This window comes from Haplochromis burtoni, unplaced genomic scaffold, assembly GCF_018398535.1.
Source record: "Haplochromis burtoni strain Fernald_Lab_line unplaced genomic scaffold, NCSU_Asbu1 Contig_40, whole genome shotgun sequence".
Classification (NCBI taxonomy): Eukaryota; Metazoa; Chordata; class Actinopteri; order Cichliformes; family Cichlidae; genus Haplochromis; species Haplochromis burtoni.
The window spans coordinates 1,967,501-1,982,337 of record NW_024582401.1 but is presented as its reverse complement, the minus strand read 5'-3'; the positions used below and the strand labels follow the sequence as shown (position 1 = coordinate 1,982,337).

The 14,837-nt window shown below is 40.1% G+C and overlaps 1 protein-coding gene across 2 annotated transcripts in view; it reads left to right on the top strand.

Annotated features, from left to right (window-relative positions):
* Positions 1-323: 323 nt before the first annotated feature.
* LOC102314322 (interleukin-1 receptor accessory protein-like 1-B) overlaps positions 324-14,837 on the top strand; it is a 322,298-nt gene continuing 307,784 nt past the window's right edge. For both annotated transcript variants that reach the window (XM_005919973.3, XM_005919972.3), the window contains exon 1: positions 324-878. The gene's annotated coding sequence lies outside the window, so the exon portion shown is untranslated. The remainder of the gene's footprint in view (positions 879-14,837) is intronic.

The following is a 14,837-nucleotide window of genomic DNA, read 5'->3' as shown; positions in this document are numbered from 1 at the left end:
AAGAGTGTCGAACTTGCTCTCGATCACAATAACGAGGAAAGAGGGGAAGAAATGGGCAGAGGGTGCAGTTCCACCGGATCTGTGCTACTTCTTATTAATGTAAATACACTGTGACACAGTGTATGGAGCTTTTAGCTACACCCCACAATTCTTACTTAGACCCACGTGGGTCATTCAGCCAGCCCTTCTTCTTTTTTTAACCGCCAGTGCGCGCTCGACTTTTATGTTGAAGGGAAATCTCGTCGTGTCCTGTGCTGCTTGGGTTCAATTGTCCTCACTTGACGCATCTGGTGTCGGTACAGCGGCACTGGCAGAGAGAGAGAGAGAGAGAGAGAGAGAGAGAGAGAGGAGGCTTCTGGTGTGCCTTTTTTCTGCACATCACTTTGGAAATTCGCTCTCGAGCAGTCGTGCTTAAAGCTGAAAGCTCACCTGCCGGGCTTCCGTGGCCGTGAGCCGCCGTGCAGCTGATTTAACAGGATAACCAGACTAATTGCCTCTCCCGATCTTGCCCTTGATTGATTTCCGTCGAACATTCCTCCAATCACTGTCATGATTTTCTTCTTTTCTGCTGTTTGAAAGTGACCGGCTGCAGGTGTTTTGTTTTTTCTTTTCTTTTCTTTTTTTGGTTTTATTTTTGCGCTCCAATTTGCGCCAGCGAGGACTGGCAATATGTAATTTGGGGACAGACACTGCGTTTTTCTTTTTTTTCTTTTTGGAGAAGTGGACTATCTCTCTCCTGGAATTCCTTATTGTATTCTATTTTTTAAACCCTTTCTGCTTTACTCTGTCGACCGGAGCAGATTCGGATACACCGTGATGGTGTGGGGCTATTAGAACTAACCACAAAGTGTACGCCATCATTTGGAAACTGCTTGTTGGTAAGTTAAATGCAATTGTTTCTTTGGCCAAAGTTGGACCATGCTGCCCCCCGTGGATCTGTTTAAACCCACGATTCATTTTTGTCACTGACATTTTCATGTTCTGTGCGCGCACACGATCCTCCTGACTATCTACCACCTTTAATAAACGGAATCCCAACACGCAGCGCTTAAATGCGCATTTTTGGATAGAACGCATTTGTCCCGCTGTTACGCGTAAATCCCAGAGGCTCCTTTTTTTTATCTTTAGAGCCTCCTCTGTTGTGTGGAGCTGTTCACGGCTGCAGTACGGCAGTAGAAGTGGACCGCTGAAAGTCTTCTTCTGTATCCTTCATTCAAAACGTAACTATCCGAGCGGATTAGTCCGTCAGCGCACACCAACTGTTCTTTTTACGCATTCTTCTTCTCTCTCTTTTCCCCTCCTCCTTCTCGACGTTAATTGTGTAACACTGTGCGCATTTGCACATCTCTCCGGTGCGTCAGCATGCGTGCGTGTTTTGTGTACGTGCGCCTGTGAAAGTAAGAGAGCACGATCGTGTGTTGGTGGAGGGGGGAAATAACGTGTGCCAGAGTGAGGAGGGATGGGAGTAGAACCCAGCCGTAGTTATATTTCACATTATTTCTGCTGAGTGGTTGCTTGGCAAGTCAGCTCTCTCTGTGCTTCTCCTCCTTTTGCCTGCTTCCCTCCTCTGGGTGGATCAAATCAAATCACTTTTATTGTCACATCACATGTGCAGGTACATTGGTACAGCACATGTGAGTGAAATTCTTGTGTGCGAGCTTCACAAGCAACAGAGTTGTGCAAAATACAATAATGTAAACAAGCAAAATACAAGAATGGCTACATCTGAATGTCTGAAGCTCCAGTCTGGCTCTGACCAGAGTGGAGCTTGTCGTGGTGGTTTGGCTTTTACCCACTGAACATATTTGAGAATCAGGAAAGTGATACTGATGTAAAAGTTAGAACAGATGCTGGCTTAAAAAAAGAAATGCATAAAATCCATACTCCCTCATCACTCCCTACACATGAGTGATAGAAGGCTCTGTAGCCTTACAAGCTGTATGTCACCATTTTTTTCCCATCAAGTAACAACTGCTGCAGCCATGCTTTTTTTTTTCTTTTTCTTTTTTTTCAAAACCATAGCACGCCATAGCCCGCAGGCAGTGTAATCCTTACTTCCAGACAGCTCCTCAGTCTTGCAAAGGCATTTTCTAATTCTGTTAACAGTATCATTGCTTGCTCCAAAACCTCCTTGCATCATGATTTGTTCATAATCTTTCCCCTTCAGTTTCTCCTAAACGCTCCGGCACATGTCTTCCTTTGCCTTGTGGTATTATTTTATTATTATTATTTTTAAATCCCGACATATGGGGTTAATCTTGACCACGAGCGCAACCGGTAGCACATGAATTAATAGGTAAGTGGCAGCAGCCACTTAACAGAAGCCCTGCAGCTACATATTGAGCTGAGTCAAGTGCTTTCACACCGAAATTGATTTAGACGGAGATTATGTCATCCAGTGTTAGCACTTTTTTCTCCTTTTTTTTTTTTAAAAATGCTGGTCAAGTTTACCCAGCAGCACTGAACTCCTCTTCTGACGAATCAAGTGTAGCTTTAAAGGATATGGTAATGAAGTGATTGAAGATGTTGTTTTCATTACTTGGAATCCTTCATCAGGGCTGAATTACCAGGTCAACCGATTCAAGGTGCACAGACAACAGCGAACATGAGTTTTTCAGTACAAATAATTGGATTTACATCCCACTGATTCATAAAAATGAACCTTTAACATGTTTAATTATCTTATCTAACATTTTAACCCTTATCCTGCAAGTACCACCCATCTAGCAATAAAACGAGGTAAAACGAGCCCCAACATGCATTTTGAAATGCCACCTGATCCCATTTAGCTTCCCCTTCTCTCTCTGCTCGACAGGAGAATCTGAAACCATTACAACTTTTTCCCCCCTCCCCTTCCTGTCTTGATTGATACTTTTAATTTTCAAGGAGCTGTCACCGAGGCCTATTGGCCTTGGCTTTGCAATCAAGAGGCAGACAGTCAAAGGCTTTCAAATGAAAGAGTTCATTAATGCGGTGGGAAATAAGAGTTGTCTCACTGTAGAGTATTGGCTCTGTGGTAAGACTGATTGGAGCAATTGATGAGGATTTGTGAGCAGGAATGCTGGTGTGGAAGCTGAGAGTGGGCCACCTCAATCATGGCTGCTAAATGACATTAATAGGACTCAAGGGGAAATGGAAATACTGAGAGGCGATCCAGCTTGCGTATTTATGCCCGCGTGCGACCGCGTGCATACGTTCAAATATCACAGCTGGAGCTCGAACAACCTTCCATTCCTGCTAAAGTTATTAGCTGCTGTGGAATCCAAGAAGATGTGGGCTACATGCATAACAGACGAGCCCTCGGTTAAATCTTTCTCAAAATCCAATTCCCCTCGAGATGAGATTCCTCTTTCCCCGCGCCTTGTTCCATTTTCCGTCGCAATCATTGGGCATCGATCTGATTCAGAGCTATTTATTTTTGTTGCTGCCGTCACGTCATGAATTGACAAGTATGGTAGATCAGGTAGATAACAGAGTGTCTGGGCATGGTGCTTCGCCCATTTCAAGAAGAATCATGACTTGTGACTACAAGAGAAAATCTGCCTTTGAAGCAGTTAGATGTGGCTAATTTGGTTTGTGAACTTGAGGGACAGTAAAAACTGGTAGTATCTACTTTACATATAAAGGCCTTAAAGTATCTCTATATAATGTAATAACTCTATATGATGTCTCCTCTTTCCATAATGGAAATTATTTGGAGATACTTGATTTCCTTGTTTGGAAATTTTTTCTGAAACCATGGAGCTTTTTGCAGATTAATTCAACTAATGTGCTTAGAAAGAAATCAGCCACGAGAGCTAGTATGTGTAATTTTATTGCAGTATCGAGGCCAAATATATTGGTTTCATGCACAATGGCTTGATTAATATGTTAGTTAATTAGTATATTCGTTTAACAGAGATATAATTAGAGCATGCAGTGACAGTCACCGGTTCTCAGCGATGAAGGTTTGCAGTGCGAATGAGGTCATAGCAGCTTGGAGATGGACTGCGGCATCATCAGAACTCCCATTGACCTTATATTGTCTTTTTAGACCTTTTATACCCCAAATAGTTGTGATTTTGACTGTGTCTGTGCTTGATAAATACAGTCACTGGAAGCCTTAAGATTTGTTCATTGTTCGGTTCTACTTGTGGGTGGGCTTCAATCAAATAAACATCTTCCTTAGAACAACAGCAGAGTGACTGGTTGAGAAAAAAACTTTTTTTTAACATATTTTACTAATTTTGTAAATGGGAAGTTCATTAAAGGGGGCATATTATCGGTTTCCTTAACTTCTGTAATCTCAGCCAGAGGATCAGATTTCCGAATGCTCATTTTAAGACAGTATTTAATACTCTTGGCTCTGTATGATGTCAGAGAGAGTGCATCTACCTATTATACTAATCTCAGGCACACAATTTGGGCTGTTTAGACCCTAGAGACCGTTTTTGCACTGGTGGATGGCATTGCGCACCGAAAGTGGTGTTACATCTGGTGGTGAAGTCGAGCTAAGATGTCGTTTTAGATCATAGGTGTCAAACTCTGGCCCGCAGGCCAAATTTGGTCCGCAGCCTAATTACATTTGGTCCGCGAAGCCATACCAAATTACTATCAGAGCTGGCCTACTGGTATTATACAGCTAATATATATATTGTTTAGTATTAAGCTTTGCTTGTTCCATATTCAGTTTTTCAGCAAAACGTGTTTGAGTCCAAAAGAAAAGATTCATTCTTATATCTGGAGGAATAAATATATTTCAATAAATATTAACGTTAGCCCGCGACTCTGTTCCAGTTTTGAATTTTGGCCCACTGTATATTTGAGTTTGACACCCCTGTTTTGGATGCTCTTACGTAAATTCAACCTTTGTAACATCATGTGTATAGTTGTGTCATTTTTTACCGCCACTGCAATGATGTATCAGCGCAGAATCTTAAATTCAACTCAAAAGGAGACTTTCTGGCGAAAACCTCCACAACAAAAAAACCTCTTCAATTTCTTTTCTTCCAGTTTTGATGTCTTTTACTCTTGTACTTGGTTTTGTCTAAACGGTGACTGACACCTATCATTTGGCAGAATACTGCAGTGAACACGCGCTCAGCGGCACTATAAATGGCAGCATGGCTGTGCAACCACCATTAAAATGGTCCCTATAAGTGGTGAAGAGTGGGAGCTACAAAGGCCTGCTATAGACAGTTAGAACTGAGGGGCGGCATCAAGGCCCAGTATTAGAGAAAGATCTAATACTTTTAAATGTTATTCATGCAGACTTGCTTGAGTGCAACCCAAGAATGAAAAATAATGAGCTGGAAATGAGGATGACAGGTTTTGATGGGTTCCAGCTTATTATGTAGTGATGTAGTTTGGTGCCCTTGGTTTGGATCATAATAGTTGATGCTGGAAAATCAGTGAGCAGAACTTCTTGGTTTTATACTTGAAATCTGCAAATCCAAATCTTTTGATTTGTGAAATTTTACAGAGTAACTGTTTACTACTTACTGTAATTTAAAACAAAACAAAAACACTGTCCTACGACATAATATTTGTCATCACCTGGCTGGTGGATCGCAGTTCTGCTACATCTGTTCTAGAGCACAGCAGTCCATGGTTGGCATCATTTTATACGGTTGAGTAACCGTCATCATGTAGGTTACGCGAGGCCAGATCAAAGAGTTTGACAGAAGTAGTGTGCAGTGCTCTCGTTTTTGTCTCCAAATAGTTTTCATGCAAAGAAAATCATCCTTTGAGTCCACAGTCGCATGAGGATGGCAGACCAGGCTGTATGGAAAAATAAATGGTCTTCAGAATTGGGTCCCGCATTCACTTCATGGCAGTTGAGCCCTGGGCGCGCCCTTTCCTGCTGTTACTCAGCAGAGAGGTGTCATAAACAATGGACTTGCTTGCAAATCATTTTCATGGCCACCCATTTTTTTCTTTTTTAGACCTTTATCTGAATGCCTTCATGTGTGGATGTGAATTGAGCTGAGTGTCTGCCTCTGCCATGCTAGCTTTATTTACTTTCTGCATTTCGAACAGAAAAATGCCTCAATAAAAGGATGGTAATGGCATCATCTCTAGCTGTCTCTTTGCATTGCTCTTAAAAAAAAAAATCCCACACATATACACATGAGGCTGTCCTGCATTTGTGTGCTTCTATCAATGGTGGTGGGGGCGGAATCAAAGAATAAAGCTGACCCGAATCAAATGAAATCTGAAAGTGTTTATTTCCCCATTTGTTACAGCAGAAAATAAAAGAACTTGGGGTCAGCCACAGTGTAGCATGCCCCCGAGCTAAAATGTTGTGCTGGTCAATTGTTACATGGGTAAAATGGAAAGGAGGCAGCGAAATAGTCGTGTTGCACTTTCTCTGATGAAACGGCCATCCGAGGCGTGATCAGTTACCTCAATATACGGTATTTTTCTTTGCTAGAGGCAACTGACGTCGAAAATGAATGTTTTTCCCCCCACTTTTTAATCAGCACTAGAATGAGAAGCCTATTGCTATAAGCAAGAGAACAGAATTATCATTTTCATCCTTTCTTTTCAGCCCCACTGTCATCGCGCCATGTCTGGAGGTGATCCTCTGAGACCCATCCAGCCTAGAAAGATGAAGTTGATGTGTTTTAGATAGCTTTTAGAGAGATGTGGATAGAGGATGGAAATTGCATGCCAAGGGAAGCAAAATGAGCAATTTTTCCTCCCATTTCCCTTCGTCTCTTCATAGGATCTGTGCTTACTCATTCATGAAGGCTTTGTTGTGACACTCCATACATTGGTGTGGCGATAAAAACAAAAAAGTCGTACAGGATGCCAGTTGGGAGGAGAAAAAAAGGAAGCCAGGCTGCATTATTTTGCAGGATAAATGCATACCAGAAGAGAAATGGCTCTTTAATGTTATCAAAACACTATCACAACTAGCAATCTGTATTCACATTTTGACCTGCACTCTAAGTGGCTGGTGTCGAGATATTCAGAGCATTTTTACAAACCAATTTAGGACGGTCTCAGCAACAGCAGCAACGAAAGAAAATACTCATGCTATAATATACAGCAGCTACTCGAGTGGGAGCCGTGGCCTATTTGCATACTCCGTGTAAATGCACACATGGCTACCCCTCGGTAGGAACGCTGAGAGTGTTTGCGCCAAATTCTCCCCTCTGAGCCAGGCGGGAGCTTAAATAGAACAGCTACGTCTAGGGATTAACAGTGAGTGAAATCAAGGAGCGCTTCATTAGCAGTTCTTCATTAGCCACTTCACATGAGACCCGGGGCAACATTGTATTTACAGCTAATTTTAAACCGATATGTCAAGCTGAGGGCAACACGTGCGCGGTGAACTTTCTTCGGATCAATTCGGGTGTTTTTAGCTTTGTGTTGAGGTTATTCATTTTTAAGTGTAAAATTCCAGCGCTACAATGTTGTTACATTAAACATCATGATGTGATATTACACCTGCCGCTGAGCTCACAACATGGCATTCATACTATTAATTAAACCACTGAGTGTTTGTTATATAAAAGTAATTAAAGGATGGGGTTAAACTGGGTCAAACCCACTGGAGCTGAGTTCCTGACATGCCAGAGATCAGCTCTGTTTCCTTCATTATTTTACCATTACAAAGCCACTCGTACCACAACAAACAAATACAGAATGTCACCCGATTTTTGGGGGGATTTCTTTTTTAAAACACCTCTAGTTACTCAGATGTGTGTGACTATCAATCCAGTGCTGTGCAAAAGTCTTCATTTCTTTGTATTTTGCTAGGAAAATAGGAATCAGTGTTACTGTGTTAAGGCAAAAACACAGTTTTTGTAATTATAATGAGCTTGAACGTCAATATTTGGTATGACCACCTTTATTCCTTAACACAGGTTGAACTGAAAGAAGCTTTCTTGTCATTTCTTTAAGTAGTCTTCAGGAATAGTTTTTGGGTTTCAGTCCAGTTCTTGTGTAATTTGCAATACCTCAACCTGTCCCGTTTCCCATGTTTCAGAAATGCTTTTGAATTTTCATAAGGACCCGTGTACTGTGAGCAGTAAATGGATCAACTGAAGGGCTAGATGCACATCCTTGGTCCTGTCTCAGGTCTTTGCTGGATTTTGTCCTGACGCTGTCAATCCGTGTTATCGTCTTTTGCATCGTTCATAGATTCAACTAAAGTAAATGGGAACATAAGATGTGTTTTTGCAACAGGCAACTAATAACAAAGTGCATAAAGATGATATTTAAATTTAATTCTGTGCTAAGTTGTCTGTCATGTGTAGACATATCAATGATTCATTGAGTTAAGTGTCTGTTTTATGCTTGAATGAATCATAGATCTAGGTTAAGTGGCTTAACAAACAACAAACATTCCTCTGAAAATGATCAGGCACAAAGACTGAGCTGAAAGTGAGTAGAAAAGCAGCTAATGGCCAAAGAAAAACTTTGAAAGACCTTCAGAAAGCCTGGAAAACCATTTTTAAGACCACCAAAAAAGACAAGACAGTTTGGCTTCTTGGAAGCAAAATATAAAGAAATCGGGGATGACTCAAGACTCTCGTACGTTACTGTACTTCAGATTGATTATTTAAATCATCGGACTTTGTGTTGGGATCTTACAGAATTTTATCTGTCTCGATGATGTTCTACACAGCAAACAACTGAGCTGTTAGAAATTCATGTTTTCAGTGAAAACACTGGGAACAAAGCAGTCATGCTGACGACGAATCCTGCACCAGCAGGGCTGTTTTTTTTCTCCTTCCTTTTTTTCTGGTATATTAAGTGGGTTATTACAGGGAGTTTTCCTGTTATGCTGCTTAAATGCAATATTTGCAGTACTTTCATTACTGTGAGCACAGAACTCATCTAATCACTGAAGTGAATAAAAAAATAAAGCTACAGAAAATCTGTCTAATAATGAAAACACAATTAATTACACTGAACCCATAATTTGCTGCACTGATTCTTTGTTGGGTCAGTGCAAAGATTCATTTTCTTCTACTTATGTATGACAGTATTATCAGTGTTTCCCAAACCATCAATTGTATGTAGATGTTAATTAAAAAATACGACAAAAAAAGCAAATCACGAAATATAAATGAGTAGAAATGATTGGTTTATGTAGGTTGGCCTTTTTCCTTAAAAGTAATTAAGAATACACTTACACTCATAATTTGGCACGTCTGACTCTGAGATTTTAACGCCGTGGAATTTGTTTCTTTGTAACTTGTAAATTGGTGTTTAGAGACTGTGTCTGAAACGGCGTCTTTGTTATTCTGGACAATACACATCCACAGAACACAATGTGTGTAATTTTTAGTGGACCTACTTTCTTTTAAAGAATTAGCCCCCACTTTCACTGTGTGCAGTGGGTCCTTGAGCATCAAGCCCACTAGACTAGGGTTCCCCTTTCTCACAAATCCCAATGTAACCCCTGCTGAAAGGGTAATTTCACACACAGCCAGAGTTAATGTTGAGTCAAAAACTGCAGTGCGCGTGCGTGCGTGTGTGTGTGTGTGTGTCTTACACATACAGGTAAGAAGATGAAACTCAATCCATGAAATCCAGGTTTAGTATTATTTGAGGCTGAAGGCTTATCACATGCCTTACAGTATAAAGTGCTTTGTAACAAATGAAAGAGTTATTCAACTCTATTGTAGCTTCTATTTTTTGGCCTCCATAGTGTTATGTGTCCAGGTTCTCAGTTTCCATTCTCATGAATACTTTGGGGGAATTTCTTAACATTTGGCATGAATGTCCCCATGAAGCCAAGGATGAACTTAGCCACTGACCACTATTAAATGATAAGGTTAAAGTAACCTCCCATATCGCACATTCATATGTAAATACTGACAAAATGTGTCACATACATCTGTGAAAAGGGATTTTCAGAGCTGTCCAGAGAATCTTCTTCTTGTTGTGTCCACAGTGTAACCTTAGAGTGTCACCAATCATAGTAGGGACAGTTTCTTTTGTTTTCCTACAACAAACTATTCATAGCCATATGAAGTTTGATGGCCAATCTCAGAATACCTCCACGTGAGTTACTATATGCAGTGAGACTTATTGTATTTTTAAAATATTGTGCTTCTTGGTTTTGGTTGGATGTTTTGAGGGTTTTTTTTTTCTTAACCAGTGAAAGAATTCTACAATCTTCCAGGGTCTTTCAGGTCTTTTGGTCCTGCCTTATTTCTATGAATGCAACAGATGGTTGCATCACTTTTTACCTCATACTGATTGCTCAAGGGAACATCTAACAGTTCAACACTTGAAACGAACTCCACATCCAGGCCTCACCGGGAGATGAAACTCGTCAGTCAGTTGTTCAGTTAATTTTGAGCTTCTCAAAACAGTGGACTGTGTATAGAAATGGTGCCAATTCCTAGTCAATGCTATAGTTTTGTTAAACCTCTTTAATGAAAGTTTGAAGTCTTTACTGAAATTGCGTATTGAATGCATGATTTTAAAATTCACTATGACGGGCCCTAGAGGTAACATTAAAAAGGAAAAAAAAAACCCATCATTGTCTAAAAACTTATGAATCTGATTGTATAAAACTGGCAGAATTCTGATTACCTTAATTTAAGGTAATGACCTTATCTCCTTAGAATGAAAATATTTTTATTGCACACAATATGTAGCACTTAATGAAAGTTAAAGTGCTAATTAAGTCAGTTGAAATGTTGTGGGGGTTTTGTTTTTTTCACTTTTTTAATTGAACAAAAGTTATAGAACTGTGATTAAACCAAGTCACACAGCATGCATAATAATTGGAAGTTCTGCCAAATGCCCTTCACTATTGGTGCTACAAAATTAATGGACAAGAACAACAAGTTTGATCCATCCATCTATTCGCTTCCACTTATCCTTTTTCAGGGTCGGGGGGCGCTGGAGCCTATCCCAGCTGTCTTGGAGTGAGAGGCAGGGTACACCCTGGGCCGGACAGGTCGCCAGTCTGTCCCAGGGCAACAAATAAAAACTGATTTGGGATTATGCTCTATGTTACGACGTCTGTTTTTAAAATGTTTCTCAGCATTTTGTGACATTAATAAAATATGTATTAGTATTGGCCACTTTGCATGAAATAGCAATCATACTATCCTCAGTTTGATTGCTATGCAAATATTACACATTTTCATGACACAATAACATACCTCCAATACATGTAGTACTTTCTGGCAAAAGATGAGCCAAGTGAAGCTGCAATGTTGCACAGCTCAGCACTTTCTCCTCTAAATGTTGATGTCAGCAAGGCTTAAATAATAGTTTGTGCAAGGAAGGTACACTAAGCTAATTTTCAAGTTACCTCTTATAATTTTCTGAGTGTTCTTGCATGTACTACTGTATTATGTGAGGTCTCAAATTTAAAAACAATCATTAATTGGTATTTACAGTTAAACCCAATCCAGTTGTATCTGTGGCTGGGCAGCATCATCTATATATCTGAACAAAACAATTGCAGTAATAATCTGGTCCCCAGGTTGGCTAATGATAGTCATAATTTTACGCTGCAAAGGCATCTGTTGCATTAAAGCTGTTTGGGGGGGGTGGATTACTGGAGCCAGAGCTGTGCTCTTTTTCCCGAATCCTGGACAAGACCCACAGAGACCAGCTCTCAACAGGGTTCTTGATTTATGGGCCACTTTGCAAGAAGGGCCTGGGGACGCAGCACTCCTTGTCCTCCGATATTGAATCTCGGCTGCCTAGCATGGAGATGTGGGTCGTCTGTTATGGTGTGAAAGCTTATTTGCATTGTGCCGCTCAGCTCTCAGTGGTAGCTACAGCATGTCTGCTCGCCTTAGCTCTTAAGTTTATTTTTGCTCTCGGGGCTGTTTGTTTCAGATGGGAGAGGGACATTTTTAGAGAAAGGTGCACTCAAGACAAATTGCTTTCACATTTGGGTTTGTGTGGTTATATATGATACGAACATATATGAAAATAAACAATTGCTGAGCACCGGTCCCCTAAGGTGTCTGCATTGCTATACATTTAACCATTAAAGCAGACATACTGTATACTGACTATTCTAATCAAATAATTTCAAAGCCACGTGCGGTGTATCTTCACATCAATTATTATCCTTTGCACGGTGCATCCGTCAACGATGAAAGTCAAAGTACGTTCAAGCAGTACACAGCCTCTATACACAGTCAGATCAATTGGCTGTACAATTTGAAACACATTCTTTGCTAGAAGAAAGACTTTGATTATTTGTTCAAAGGCTTTGTTTTGTTTTCTTGCTGTTGGCTGGATTGTGCTCTGCTTTTGGCTCAAGTTGATTCTTCCGACTGACTGATCTGACTGAAAAAAGAAAAAAAATAAATGTTTAGCAGCCTTAATGATTATAGTTGCTGTAGGGTAGGCATTTATTAACTTGTGTTAATAATCTGACAATCCTCTTTCATTCCCCTTTAAATAAGCCTATGGTTGTGCTGCTTAGACGAGACAATTCCACTGAAGTGATTTGGCAAACTACAGAATCTGCCGAGGCATTAGTTGCCATTTTAGTTCTTCTTTTTTACATATGTATTGGTTAAGAACACTTACGTTAGGCATCTCATTGATTGCTATTAATATTTCTCTTTAATCTGTAAAACTCTGCTCCAAAGATGTGCTGTAGTAGAACTATGTAGTGGCATCTTTTTCATGATGTAAAATGTGCAGTACGTTTTCTTTTTTTCCTTTTAGCTTAAAGTCAGGGCAGCTTGAAGAACTTAGACTTTGATGCTTTCCAATGAATAGCATTAACATACTGTAGAGTTAGCTAGAGACTCATCGGTTCAGCAGCAGATCAGTCTCAGTGTCACAGATTTAAATTTAGGTGCTGAGTAAAAATGTGTGTTCAAGGTTGTGTGTGAGGGAGATAAAGAAGGAAGCGTTTCAGCCTGCGAATATCTAATCGCTGCTATGGGAAGTTTCCACCTAAGCTTGAGGAATTTTCATGTTATTTAGCATTTCTCTGAAGTACACGTGTTTCTATAGTTAGACATGGCTAAAGTTAAACTTCAGATAACCCCGCAGCATAAGGTTTTCGCGGGTTGTTCAGAAGAAGCGACTGTCGCAAGCTGCCCTTTGAGGCGAATCTCAAATTTATAACTGGATTTTATTACACGTAATTCTGGCAACGAGCTAATCCAAGTCAATTGAAAGAGAGAATCTCACATAGCTGCTCTAAGGCTGGACTCACTTGTATGTTCTAGGCTTCGCTGCTCTCGTTTCTCAGTTTGTCAAGCATTGCCAGACTGAATTGAGGATCCGTTGCTTTGCTGTGCACTCTTTGTGATGAGGTGGCTAATGTTCCTTATCATGACATCAAAATGGAGAAGCTGAGGAGTGAATAATTACCTTGTTTTATATGAAGCTACCCAAACTCATGCTAGCTTGAGTAGCTGCATATATAAAACTATTGAAGCTAGCATGGATAGTTTTATATTTTAACTGAAGATCCTTCAGCTTCTTTCGTGGCTCGGTTGTGAAGCCTTATCAAGTGATGAGTACAAGTTATTTGGTTGTTGCTCATTACTTTGTAGTTGGTAATTGTTTGCAGGGCTGTCAAAAGACTTGAATTTGAACTTGATATCTCTATCAGTGAAAATCCTCAGTAAAATAGGCTGCCACTGTTTGTCTCTAGTTGCTGGAATTTGAATGAAAAGAACTGGATTAGTAGGAAAACAACGGCTTTCGAATGAAAACAACAGAATTAGAATGAAACACAGAAATTTGAATGGAAACAACATAATTAGAATGAACACAACTGATTTAGAATGAAAAGAACAGAATTTGAAAGAAAACACCGGAAGTTGAAAGAAATCAACAGAATTTGAATGAAAACAACAGAATTAGAATGACAACAACGGATTTTGAACTAAATTAACAGAATTAGAATGAAAATGACAAAATTTGAATGAAAAAACAGGATTAGAATGACAAGAACGGAATTTGAATGAAAGCACCGAAAACACTCGAGTCAATTTTTTCAGACTTTAAAATAAGCATAACTAATTCTAGACAAAACTATTGTGCTATCCTGTTAAATTAACACTGTCTATTAACATCACAGATGGGCAGGACTAATTGTCTTGCTGCCTAGCTCTCACATTCATATTACGGTTTAATTTTTAGCCTTAGCCGCTAGGAGCTAAGTTAATGATAACAAATGGCTAAAGCGGCTTTTGAAAGTAGTTTCAGTTGCTCCCTTATTTCCCAAGGGGTCGTCACGTGTTTGGTTTGACGCAGACGTTACACCGGATACCCTCTCAGCCTGGTTCTGCTGGAGGTAAAAAGAAGTTTTTTTTCTTCCCACTGTCACCAAGTGCTTGCTCATAGGAGGGTTGTCTGATTGTTGGGGTTTTCTTTGTATTGTTATAGAATCTTTTTCTTGCAATATAAAGTGCCTTGAGGTGACTATTACTGTGACTTGGCTCTATCTATATAAATAAAATTGAATTGAATTGGCTGTGACCCTGCCTCTCTGTAGCAGTACTGTATGAAGTTATGTGTAAGTTGGAGGAGGTGAAGATGACACTGTTTGTGCTGATACTAGTCCAGCTGTAACTTTTGCTTTTGATTAATATCAGAGGATAAGTTTGACAATTCTAGCTGGTCATGCCAAGTTCTAGTTTAAATAACCCTCTCACATACACTGTTCTATATCAATCAGCGGTATCCTTCCCACTTATAGTCACTCACCTCAGAGTTGGGTGAACTTAGGAGCAGCCCACTTCATGTTGCCAGTTGTCGTTACAAGTGACTTGATTTAATTGCCATTCCATGGTCTGTCACCGCATCCTTCTCTTCCTGGGGGGATGCTCGTTAAGAATAAAGAATGAGCCAGATGCTAACTGGCAATTGTTCTAATAGTATAAAGGGGGCAC